The sequence below is a fragment of the Canis lupus genome, chromosome 14 (genome assembly GCF_011100685.1).
Source record: "Canis lupus familiaris isolate Mischka breed German Shepherd chromosome 14, alternate assembly UU_Cfam_GSD_1.0, whole genome shotgun sequence".
Taxonomy (NCBI): Eukaryota; Metazoa; Chordata; class Mammalia; order Carnivora; family Canidae; genus Canis; species Canis lupus.
Window position 1 is genome coordinate 23,486,542 of NC_049235.1, and position 12,638 is coordinate 23,499,179.

At 35.6% G+C, this 12,638-nt stretch overlaps 1 long non-coding RNA gene across 5 annotated transcripts in view; it reads right to left on the reverse strand.

Annotated features, from left to right (window-relative positions):
- The window catches only part of LOC106559691, a 104,708-nt gene that overhangs the window by 76,060 nt on the left and 16,010 nt on the right, over positions 1–12,638 (reverse strand). Inside the window, exons 1-2 of one of the 5 annotated variants that reach the window (XR_005369450.1) lie at positions 9,292–9,466; positions 8,905–9,061 (exon numbers count right to left, since the gene is read on the reverse strand). The exons of 3 other annotated variants lie outside the window; for them this stretch is intronic. This is a non-coding gene — a long non-coding RNA (uncharacterized LOC106559691). Of the gene's footprint in view, positions 1–8,904; positions 9,062–9,291; positions 9,467–12,638 lie in introns of those variants that run through there. One more of the 5 variants, XR_005369449.1, reaches the window with a different exon arrangement.

Below are 12,638 nucleotides of genomic sequence, written 5' to 3' on the forward strand. Positions count from 1 at the left end.
GTCATATGTCATTGTGGTTTTGATTTGCACATTCCTGATGATTAGTGGGGTTGAGCATCTTTTCATATACCTGTTGGTTATCTGTAGGTCTTCTCTGAAGAAAATGTCTGTTCAGATCTTCTGCCCATTCTAAACTGGATTTCTTTTTATTGCTATTGACTTGTTTGAAATCTTTGTATATTTTGGATATTAGGCCCTTATCAGATTTATAATTCACAAATACTTTTCCTGTTTGGTAGGTTGCCCTTTCATTTTGTTGATGGTTTCCTTTGCAGTGCAGAAGTTTTTTTAGTTTGATGTAATCCTACTTGTTTATGTTTGCTTTTGTTGCTTTTGCTTTGTGGTATCAGATTAAAAAGAACTCATCACCAAGATCTGTATTAAGGAGATTATCACCTATATTTTCTTATAGTTTTATGGTTTCAAGTCTTATGTTCAAGTCTTTAATCCATTTTGAGCTCATTTTTGTGTACGGTGTACAGATTCCACATAATAGTGGAATAGTGGTCCAGTTTCATGCTTTTGCATGTGGCTGTCTAGTTTGCCCAACATCATTTATTAAAGAGACTGCCCTTTTCCTATTGTATGTTCTTCGCTCCTTTGTTATAAAGTAATTGACTATATATGCATGGGTTTATTTCTGGGCAATCTGTTCTGTTCTATTGAGTGATGTGTCTGTTTTTATGCCAATACCATACTGTTTAAATTATTCAGCTTTGTTCTCCTTTCTTGATTGCTTCAGCTACTTGGGGTTTTTGGTAGTTCCACAGAAATTTTAGAGTTGTTCCTTCTATTTCTGTGAAAAATGCCATTGGAATTTTAATAGAGATTGTATTGGATCTGTAGATTGCTTTTGGTAGTATGGACATATTAACAATGCTAATTCTTCTACTACATGAGCATGGTATATCCTTCCATTTATTTGTGTTTCCTTCTATCTCTTTAGTCAATGTCTTATATAGTTTCAGTGTATTGGTCTTTTTTCCTTGTTAAATTTATTCCTAAGTATTTTATTTTTTTCTGATGTAGTCGTAAATGGGATTGTTTCCTTAAATTCTCTTCTTGATACTTTACTATTAGTGTGAAGAAACACAGCAGATTTTTGCAAATTCATTTTTGTATCGTGCAACTTTACTGAATTGTTTATTCCAGCAGTGTTTTGATGGACTTTTTAAAGGGTTTTCTATATATAGTATCAAGTCATCTGCAAATAGTGTCAGTTTTACTTCTTCCTTTTCTTTAATTTCTTTTTCTTGCCATTTAATTGTTCTGGACTTCTAATACTGTGTTGAATAAAAGTGGTGAGAGTTGAATCCTTCTCTTATTCCTAATCTTAGAGGAAAAGCTTTCAGCTTTTTACCATTATGAGTTTAGTTATGGGCTTGTCATATATGGCCTTTTTATGTTGAGGTATGATCCTTCTATATCTGTTTTGTTGAAAGTTTTTATCATTAAAAAATGTTGAATGTTGTCAAATGCTTTTTTAAAAATATTTACTTATTTGAGAGAGAGAATGTTGTGGGGGGCAGGGGTCAGAGGGAAATGGAGAGAGAATCTTAAGCAGACTCTGCAGTTAGTATGGAGCCCAAAATGGAGTTCAATTACACAACCCTGAGATCATGACCTGAGGCAAAACTAAGAGTCCAACACTTAACTAACTGCACCACCCAGGCATCTGTCAAATGCCTCTTTTTTTTTTTTTTGTATCTAATGAGATATTCATGTCATTTTAATCCTTCACTTTGTCAATGTGGCTTATTACATTGATTTGCAGATGTTGAACTATCCTTGCATCCCTGGAATAAATCCTATTTGATCATGGTGTAGGATCTTTTTAATGTATTGTTGAATTCAGTTTGCTAATATTTTGTTGAGGATTTTCACATCTAAATTCATCAAGGACATTGGCTTATGTGTTTGTGTGTGTGTGGCATCCTTGTCTGGCTTTAGTATCAGGGTAATGTTGGCCTTGTAAAGTGTGTTTGGAAGAGTTCTTACCACTCTTCTATTTTTTGGAAGAGTTGGAGAAGAATTGGTATTAATTCCTCTTTGAGTGTTTAGTAGAATCCACCAGTGAAACTATTTACTCCTGGACTTTTGTTTGTTGGAATTTGATTACTAATTCAATCTCATTACTAGTAATTGGTCTGTGTTCAGATCTTTGGTTTTTGTCATTATTTAGTCTTGGTAGGTTGTACATTTCTAAAAGTTTATCCATTTATTCTAGGTTGCCCAATCCATTTATTCTAGGTTGGCATAAAATTGTTTATAGTCTCTTACAGTCCTTTCTGCTTCTGTGGCAATAATTACAGCATCTCCTCTTTCATTTCTCTGATTTTTATTCGAGTCATCTTTTTTTTTTTTTTCATGGTGAATTACTAACTTGGACTTTGTGACTGGACTGGATGGCGCCTGTAACTTTTTTGGATGAAATTATTCAGCAAATGTATCCTTGAAAATGCACCCTTGAAGATTTCAGCTGTACTTTAGAGTATCCATTGTTTAATTATAAAAAAGAAAAAACTTTACTGCTTAAAAAAACCACTACAAATACACTTACTGTGGCAAAGTTTAAAGATATTGATAAGGGGAAATAAGGAGAGTTTTCATTCAAAAGTAACCACTTTTGGGGATCCCTGTGTGGCTCAGTGGTTTGGCGCCTGCCTTCGGGCAGGGCGTGATCCTGGAGTCACGGGATCGAGTCCCACATCGGGCTTCCTGCATGGAGCCTGCTTCTCCTCTGTCTGTGTCTCTGCCTCTCTCTCTCTCTCTCTCTTTCTCTCTCTATGTGTGTCTCTCATGAATAAATAAATAAAATCTTAAAAAAAAAAAAAAGTAACCACTTTTACAGGCCCGCTAACAGCCTTATTTACATCTCTATACCTCTTTTTTTTTTAAAAAAAAACAGTGAATTGTTGGCTTTAATCTTCAATAATACTGACCGCTCACTTTATTCCCTTAAGATCTAGGAAACATTTATGGAAGAACTGATGCTATTTTAAGATCCTCTAAAGAGGAAGGGGAAAAAAAGATGATCTAAATAGGGTGACAAAAATGCTTTAAAGATTTTAAAAACACACTTACTTTCTATGAGTCTTATGAGGTTCTAAATCTTTTAGAAGTAGAAGACATCTTCCATAGTCAAATTTTGGATAAAAACCTAGAAAACATATCATACCTACTATTCTGCTCAGTATTAGTATTAATCTTTCTCATGGGTTCTAGCATACCAGAGATCTCTAACATCACCAGTGTTTTCATTAGGCTCATTTTCTTTGCTCACTTACCTCCTCCTGACCATGTGTATCATCTTTGCTCCCAGGCACAGGCCTTCTCTGGAGCATTTCTTCAGCAATTTCCAGATTACTCTTAAAATAAGTCATAAATACTAACACATCTTTGAGATCCTTATGACTCTAGACAGAGTTTTGCATTTTAAACTATACTGAAAACTAACTTCATCAAATATAAGACACCATTCACTGTAAGTTGTATCACTATTTGTGGTCCTAAGAAGAAAGATGCTGCCAATTAAATTATGGCACGCCATTGTTTCAAATTCTATGTACAATTAAAAAAGGTTAAAATGGGAAAAAGTAGTTTATAACAAATGAACTATAGCATTTACTTAACACCTACACATTGCATAGAGAATATTCAGTCACATAGCATGAACAGATTTTTAGCACACACTACACATTAGGTTATGTACAGAGAAGTTTAAATTAGAATAGACATTTTTGACATTTAATTCATTTATTTATATTTGGATTGAAATCAAAGCAAAATGTTAAAATATGAACATTTATGTTTCTATAGAGAATATTCCTTTTTCAGACTTGACTTTACAGTCTCAGAGTGAGAGCAGAGGCTATTCATGTGATGTTGAATCTCCTTAGCTCTTTGTAATTTGTCCTGAGAGACAACAGAATTTTAAGTTCGACCACTTCAAGAAGCATGCATGACTTCTTTCATCTTTAAGATTCCAGTTAGTCACTTAATTTAATCCTTAAAAATCCATTAGGCTTGGAAAATGCAGATTTATTCCAATTTATGTTTATTATATCTTCTGTTTGGCCAGTTTAATTACCAGACTTTACAGTTGTAAAAAGGAAGACTCAGGCCACTTAACTGATTTGTCCCTCAGCATGTAAATGGGTTCTTTCCTGTCCAGGGAAGTCTGTCCAACACAAAGTTCAATAGTTTTCACACTTTAATTTTACTGATTCAAACATTTTTTTCAGTTGCTTGAGATATTCTCTTCTGAAATGAAAATTCATATTTCTGTCACCTTTTTAATTATTCTGTCCCATGTTGGCAGATGCTGCCTTGTATCCAAATCCAGTAATATAGTTTCCCCTGGGGGAGAGAAAGACACATGCCCTATTTGTCCAAAAGAGTAATTTGCTATCCAGAATATAAATGTAGAGCTCCTACTCAGTAAAATATGAATTAGCCCTGAGGGGGAAGAGTAAGGGAACAACTAACTTTTCATAAGCTCCCATCGTTTTTCCTTTGAATTTTTACCTTATTCTCATTTTCTTGCTTTAAGATAGATTTTATTTATTTATTTATGAGAGACACAGAGAGGGAGGCAGAGACATACACAGAGAGAAAAGCAGACTCCCTGTGGAGAGCCCAGTGTGGGACTCTCTGTCCCTGGACCTGAGGATCAGCCATGAGCCAAAGAGAGACGACGCTCAACCGCCGAGCCACCCAGGTGTCCCAAGATAGATGGTCTTTAAAGCACATGATAGAAACAGAAAGAAACATAAAAATGCTTAAAATGTAAAACTTTGATGAAGTTAAAAAATCACACTGGGAATATACAGGGAAATAAAAAAATCTGTGATCTTTGGTGGAACTAATTTACCTTGCTCTGTACTGAGTAGTGATGGTATTTCGAACCCCTTCAGGCTCCTCACCCTCTCTCTCCTTTTCCTGCCTCCTGGAGCCAAAACTAAACCGGTTAACTGGAAAACAAGCTAGATGAGGCTGAGCAAGGATTGACATGTATCACCTAGGGCAAACTTTCCCCTCCAAAAGCAGAAGCAGCCTCAATCTGTAGGGAAGGTAGACCCAAGAAGGCATTAATTAACCAAGGTAGTGGAGGGAGTCATACAAGGGATTTGAGAGAAGATGGTCAGAGAATGAGGGCTGAGTTAGTCTGTGATGGTATTTTAGAAATGGTTGCATTTGGCAAAAGACATCCACATTCTCCAAATAACAAAAACATTTGCATCCAAGTCATCTGGATATTTTTGCTCCCCTATGTAAATACTTCTGGTGGTATTTACAAATAAATACTTCAATCAGTGTGGGAGACAAGTCTAATTGTTTAAAATTCCACTTTATTTCTTTATCACTTCATATCAGTTATAACTGTAGCATCTTTCACTTAAGAGGTTACTGAGGTTTTTATTCTTAATCTTGAAATGTGATGCCAGACCAGGCCATATTATTTTGTAATCACTGGGTTAATGTCTCTCTACAAATCTAACTTCTACTAAAATGATTTCCCTTAAAAAATGTGGGATATTTAACCATTCCAATTTTGCCTAATGAAGATGATTAAAATACATTTAAACAAGTGTGTGCCTCTGCTATAGAATGAATGTGTTCCCTCAAAATTCATATACTGAAATCCTAACTTCCAATGTGATGTTATTCAGAAGCAGGGCCTTTCCAACAGACACATGAAATATCACTTGGCATCTGGGAAATACAAACCAAAACCACAATGAGATACTACTTCACACCTGTCAGAATGGCTAAAATGAACAAATCAGGAAAAAACAAATATTGGCAAGAATATGGAGAAAGGGGAACTCTCTTACACTGTTGGTAGAAATGTAAGCTAGTATGGCCGCTCTGGAAAACAGTATGGAGGAAATTCCTCAAAAAGTTAAAAATAGAGCTACCCTATGATCCAGCAATTGCACTATTGTGTATTTATCCAAAGAATACAAATAATTGTGATCTAAAGGGGCACCTGTACCCCAATGCTTATAGCAGCAATATCCACAATACCCAAACTATGGAAAGAGCCCAGACATCCATTAACAGATGAATGGATAAAGGAGAAGTAGGATACAAATACATATACATATACATATACATATATATATACACACACACACACTTATATACATATATATATATGCACACACAATGGGAATATTACTCGATTACTCGGCCATCAAAAAAGATGAAGTCTTAGCATTTGCAATGATGTGGATGGAACTGGAGAGTATTATGCTAAGTGAAATAAGTCAATCATAAAGATATCATATGGTTTCACTCATATGTGAAATTAAAAACAAAACAAAGGATCATAGGGGAAGAGAAGGAAAAATAAAATAAGTTGAAATCAGAGAGGGAGGCAAACCATCAGAGACTCTTAACTACAGGAAACAAACTGAGGGTTGCTAGAGGTGGGTAGGGGGATAGGCTAACGGGATGATGGGCATTAAGGAGGGCATGTGATGTGATAAGCACTGGGTGTTATATGCAACTGATGAATCATTGAACTCTACATCCAAAACTAATGATATACTGTTAATTAATTGGATTTAAATAAGATATAAAAAAAAAAGAAGCAGGGCCTTTGAAGGTGATTAGGTTATGAGGGTGGAGCTCTCTTAAGTATGCTTACTACCCTTATGAAAGGGACTCCAGAGAGCTCTTTTGCCCCTTCCCCCACATGAAGACACAGTGAGAAGACAGCTTTCTATGAACCAGGAAGCAGATCCTCACCAGATTTTAGACTTCCCAACCTATGGAAGTGTGAGAGAACAATAATAAATGGAGTCTTTGGTGTTTTTGTATATGGCATTTTTGTTATGGCAGTTTGAACAAAGACAGTCTCCAAATGGATGATAGCATTTTCAAAGAAGAATTTTACAGGTATTTTTTGTTTGTATTTATATAGTATAGGATGTATCTAAATTCAGAGTTATTTTTAAATCATAAATAACTTTAAATGCAAGCAAATAAAAATGTAATTATAAGGTGGTAATATTTTCTTAATATTTCAATCATTTTTAGTAATATAAATACAAGCAAAATGATGAAAGAAAAATTTAATTATATCATAGCTTCATTTCCTGTTTTCATTACTCATTAAACCTTGACAAGTGTGGTAAATGAAATGTACTATATAATTACAGTGTGCCACAGATTCCTTTGGACACCACCTACATTAATTGTAAGGCTATTTTAAAATGAAACATGTATAGTATGCCAGGTGGCTGATATGAACTTCTAAGATCATCCACCATCTTCCTCTCTAAAATTATTCTGTTCTTTAGCCTATCAGTAAAAACATAACCACTGAGATAGCTAATATTTATTCAGTTTTTACCATGTGCTACATACTCTGCTAGGCACTTTAGAAGTTATTTTATTTAAATCTTTTGAGAACCCTGTAAGCTAGGTGTGATTATAATCTCCATTTTACACACACAGTACCATATGCTTAGCTATGTATTTTCTGTGTGCCTTCTGAGTACAGGTTTTTAGGAAGGGGCTAAAAGAACCCTGGTGGTTATAAATAATAATTTCAGCATAATAAGAAATTACATGTAGGGCCGATTTTATTTCCAATGATGGGTATACTGACAGTTTGCTGTCACCAAGGGGCTTAATGCTATTTAATAATTTGCCCTTATCCTACACATAATTGCATTCATAATATGTTATTCTATTTCTAAGTTTTTAAAAGTTTTCAGAAAACTGTGGTGTGTAAGCCGTTCTTTCTAGTAATATATGTAAGGCTCATTTATTCTAGAAAAATGTGAGACCCAGAGATAAAAATAAAAGTTGTTATCCCATTTCCCATAGGAAACCACTGTTAACATTTTATATATATTCTCCCATTTGTTTTTATCCATGCATATGTAAATATATACATTTAAATTCAATTGGAAACATACTTTGTAGCTTGGTTTGGTTTTTCCGATTTTTACAATTTATTTGATCATATATCAAAACATTTTCTTACATCATTAAAATTTCTTCCACATAATTTTAACCATAACACAGAATTCTGTTGTATGATTATACTCTAATTATTGGACCAATTCTTTATTGTCAGACATTTAAATAGGTGAAGAAAACTTTAAATACTTAGTCTTATTCAAGTTTTAGGTATCAGATCTTTGATGATTAAAAAATAATAACAATATGCCCAGTAAAAGCCTTGAGCTAAATCTTTCTTGATCTAAATTTTAATCTAAAAGTACAGAGTTGAAGGCAACCTCAGAGGAATTTAGCCCATCTTCCTATTCCTGGAGAGAAATATATCACTATCCCAGATACAGGTCTCTAGAAACTATTCTTGAATTTAATGAGGGAAGCAAATTCCATAACCCCTTCCAATGTATTATTACAGAGTTGGTGTCAAAAGCATAAACTTTGGAGGTAAACAGACCCTGGGACCAAATACCAGATAAAGGACTTTGATCTTGGACACTGACTTTATTACTTGCTCTCATTTTCAGTTTCTATAATGATTCCATCATGAGGTTTCTGCAAGAATTCCATGAGATAATATAGAGATTGTCCAGCAAAGCTTAAGTGTTGAACATATGCCAATTCTTTTTGTTTTACCAAATCTGTAACATTTCCTTGTGTTCTTTCTACAATGAAAAAATACCCACACATCAATATTTATGGCACTAAATATACCTGAAGACCCTTACTAAATCCTCTGAACTGCTTCTCCAAACCAAACTAATTCATTTGACTTTTTCTAAACTCTTCTTTTGTAATTCTTTACACATTCAGACTCCTAAATTTTGCGACTTTCAAATTAGGATATATCACCATTGGTCTGGCTAGTAATGCAGATGGTAAGGAATTCCCCTGTACCTTCTATATTGTTACATTTGTTGCCACACTCACAAGAACTTGCTGAATTCTTCAGAAGTTATGATGTAATTAACTCAGGTTCCACTTATAAGGCCGTAACCACTGCTTCCTTGTGCTATACACACACTGATTCGTCATCTCACTTGAAGCAGTTCCATCATTGTTTCAAGTTGGGTTCATTGACTTGGACCTGTTTTCCAATATCAGAGTATTTGGTTTTAATCAAATGGTCTTGTCATCTACACATGTACTTTAGCCTATTTTTAAATTACTGGTGAAAAAAAATAAATTGGTAAAATTTAGAGGCAAATGAGTTAATACATATCCCATAGATAATGAGTTAATACATACCCCATAGTTAATACAACCATTACACATCAATGTGGCAGAGGATAGCAGTGACATAGAATTAATGGGTACCTCTTTTGTAAGCAGGTTTCTTTTCATGTGAGTCCAGTAGCACTGAAATTTTCTCCAGTCTTCTATGTTTGAGTAGATTTTAGTGTGTCATCTGTGTGGATTATGAATTTGTAGGCTTTGGCTCTAAAAGCTGTAATTACCAATGCTTGAAAGACATCTATCTGTGAGGGTGAGGACATGAAGAAGATAAACCAAAACCAAGATATATAACTACCACACCCCATCTTCCTATCAGAAACTTTGTATGTTTTTTTTTTTAAGATTTTATTTACTTATTCATAGACACACAGAGAGAGAGAGAGAGAGAGAGAGAGAGAGAGAGAGGCAGAGACACAGGCAGAGGGAGAAGCAGGCTCCATGCAGGGAGCCCAATGTGGGACTCGATCTCGGGTCCCCAGGATCACACCCCAGGCTGCAGGCGGCGCCAAACCGCTGCACCACCCGGGGTTCCTGAAACTTTGTATGTTTAAAGTACATTAGGACCTTTAGACAGGCCCTTCTATCTGGGTGCATCATCAGGTTGCCTGGATTGTACATTATCAATCTCTCAGGCAGTAAATTTCCTCTCTCACATACACTATTAGCTCAAAGGTTCTTCAAAGCCTAAAGGTGGAAAAAAACCAAGCTTCTTTATTACCGAGTGATCATATTCTTGACAATGATTATAAAAGCAATTTTTATAATGAGGGAGAAACACTGGGCCTAGAGTCAGGAGACTTCATTTCCAGTTCTGAATCCCTCATGCGTTAACTGTGAGCCCAGCGGAAGCTTGCCTCAGTTTCTAAGCAAGCCTCAATTTCCTTATCTGTAAAATGGACAATGGTTCACAGAATGGTTGCATACAAAAAGATCACAGATATGAATATGCTTTAAAAATACTATGAGATTTCTATAAAACTCAGGCTATATAGCAGGGGGAAAAAATAAAAGTCACACTATTTCATTGGAAATATGGACAATGGTTTCTGCTTTCATCTATGACTAAATACTGAACATATATGTTTTTAGTATTTCTGAATTTGTTGAAGGCATATCTATGCTATGAGTAGCTATGACTTGGAAGTGTTGTGAGAAATGACACTATTCTTTGTCATTGAAAATTAACAAAGCAACTAATCCTTTCAGAGGTAGAGGTAGCTTAGACCTGACTCATAATACTTGCATTCTGTCTGATTTTCTTAGATTTTCTTTAAATAAAACTTAGCAGTCTTCTAAGAACAAATGAAATGAGACTAGCCCTTGAGTAAAAACAGTGGGCGGCTAACGCTTCATTCCTCAATAACATGTTTGAGTCCCTTGTTTATTTTTGTGTTATTAAGTGACACTTAAATAAATACCTTGTTGAGTAATGATGCTGTGGCAAACCTGAAATCTTTTTAAGACACTGCTCTGCCTAAGGTGAGCGATTAAAGCATGTATAAAAACTAAGTCCCCTTTGGCTCATCTAGTCAACCCATAAGTAGTACTAGAAATGAAAAATTGTGTGGGGCTTATGACATGGCCAGAGGGAAGAAGGGGAAGGGCAGGAGAAGTCTCCCTGGAAAAATGAAGAAAGTGTAAAGGATGGCAGGGAAACTAATAACTAAAAATTGATTCTGACTATAGATACCAGTATATTAAGTTGATGCAAATTAAGGTGGCATGAGATTTGCTTTTTTTTAAAAAAAAAAAAAAAAGCGTTTTCCCTGTATAGTATAATAATAACCACTTTATTTTAAATGTAGCCAGGAAGGGCTATGTTTGCTCATGTGATCAGGTTTCTGCACTTCCCACACCTGGGGAAGTATCAGCTAATATTGATTTAGCACTAATTTATACCTGATGGTCGGGGCCAACTAGAATAGAAGAGAACTGGTACAAATTAGTGGGGCCCTGGGGTCCCAGAAAGAGGCCTGGGGCCTGACTGTTGTATATCAATACAAATCACCCTTTCTGGGAGGGAATGGAAAAATATTTTAAAGGACCTGAATCTGGTGTGCTAAAGATTCCCTTTAAGAATGCTGGGAATGGATGAAATCAAGTTACATTCTTAGATTGTATTAAGTTTGTTCATTAATCTGGGAGCCAAGCAAACTAGAAGCAGAACAGGCTTTAAAATATCTGACTCATTATTATATTATAAAGAATATTAGCCAGTCATATACCTATTCCTCTATGAAATTCCCTGTTTTAAAAAATCTCTAAACTAGTCTTACATTATAAAGATCAGTGGAGATTTTTTTTTTGAACCATAGAATTAGATACTTATTCTTTGAAAACTGTTTTCTTTGGGTAATTTCCATGAACACATGTTAGTTATCAACATTTTTGTGTTTGGCTAAAAAGTGAAAAAATATTTGGGGCTTGGAATTAAATTTGGTGAACTTTTATTTATTTCTAATCCATTGTCTCCCAGATTTGCCTGATCATAATGATCACCTGGAGAAGTTGTTAAAAATTTTATAGTCCTACCCTTCTAGCTCTCAGACATGCAAAATTAGACTTTTCAGGAAGGCAGGCTAAAATCTATAATTTAACAGCAAAGACCTCAGCTACACCTCATGATTTACATATTTGAAAAATACAGTTCTGTGTCCTTGTCCTATTCCTCATGATGTCAGAGCTCTTCAAACCCCCCATATCTCACTTTTCCTCAGTGACTGCGGGCTTCTTCCTATTCCATCCCACCTAAGCAATAAGGCGCATTCCCATCAATCACTGTGGCCTTCGGTAGCAATGAGTCTCTACTACAGTGGCAGTGGACAGCATCTATAGTATTGGGCAAGGAGATGATGGAATAGAGAGAGGGAGGTGTGGTCCAGAGAAGCATTTCTAGAGACTCTGACCCTCCCCCTGACAACCAGTTGTAGATGACTTTGCTGCCTCCTGAAGTGGCCACACTCAACCTCCCATTGTGCTATGTAAAATGTTTTTTTACCTCCACTCTCCTATCTCCTGTAATGGCAGAGGGGGGGTGTCATTGTCCCTTTTTGTGAAACTTGTGCTCCTGATCAAATTCTCTACTGCCTCATGAAAGCTAAATCTATGAATCCTTCTCCTCTTTCAGACTTTGCTTTTTCATTTTTTTTTTCTCCTTTGGCCTCTTTGGCTTATAGGTGTATAAAAAGACATGTCTTCCCTATTTTTTTTTTAAGATTTTATTTATTTATTCCTGAGAGACACAGAGAGAGGCAGAGACACAGGCAGAGGGAGAAGCAGGCTCCATGCAGGGAGCCTGACGTGGGACTCGATCCTGGGTCTCTCAGGATCTTCAGGCTGAAGGCGGCACTAAACCGCTGAGCCACCCAGGCTGCCCCCCTATTCTTTTTAAACTAAACCAATACATGCCTTCTTGGTCTCTGTTGAAC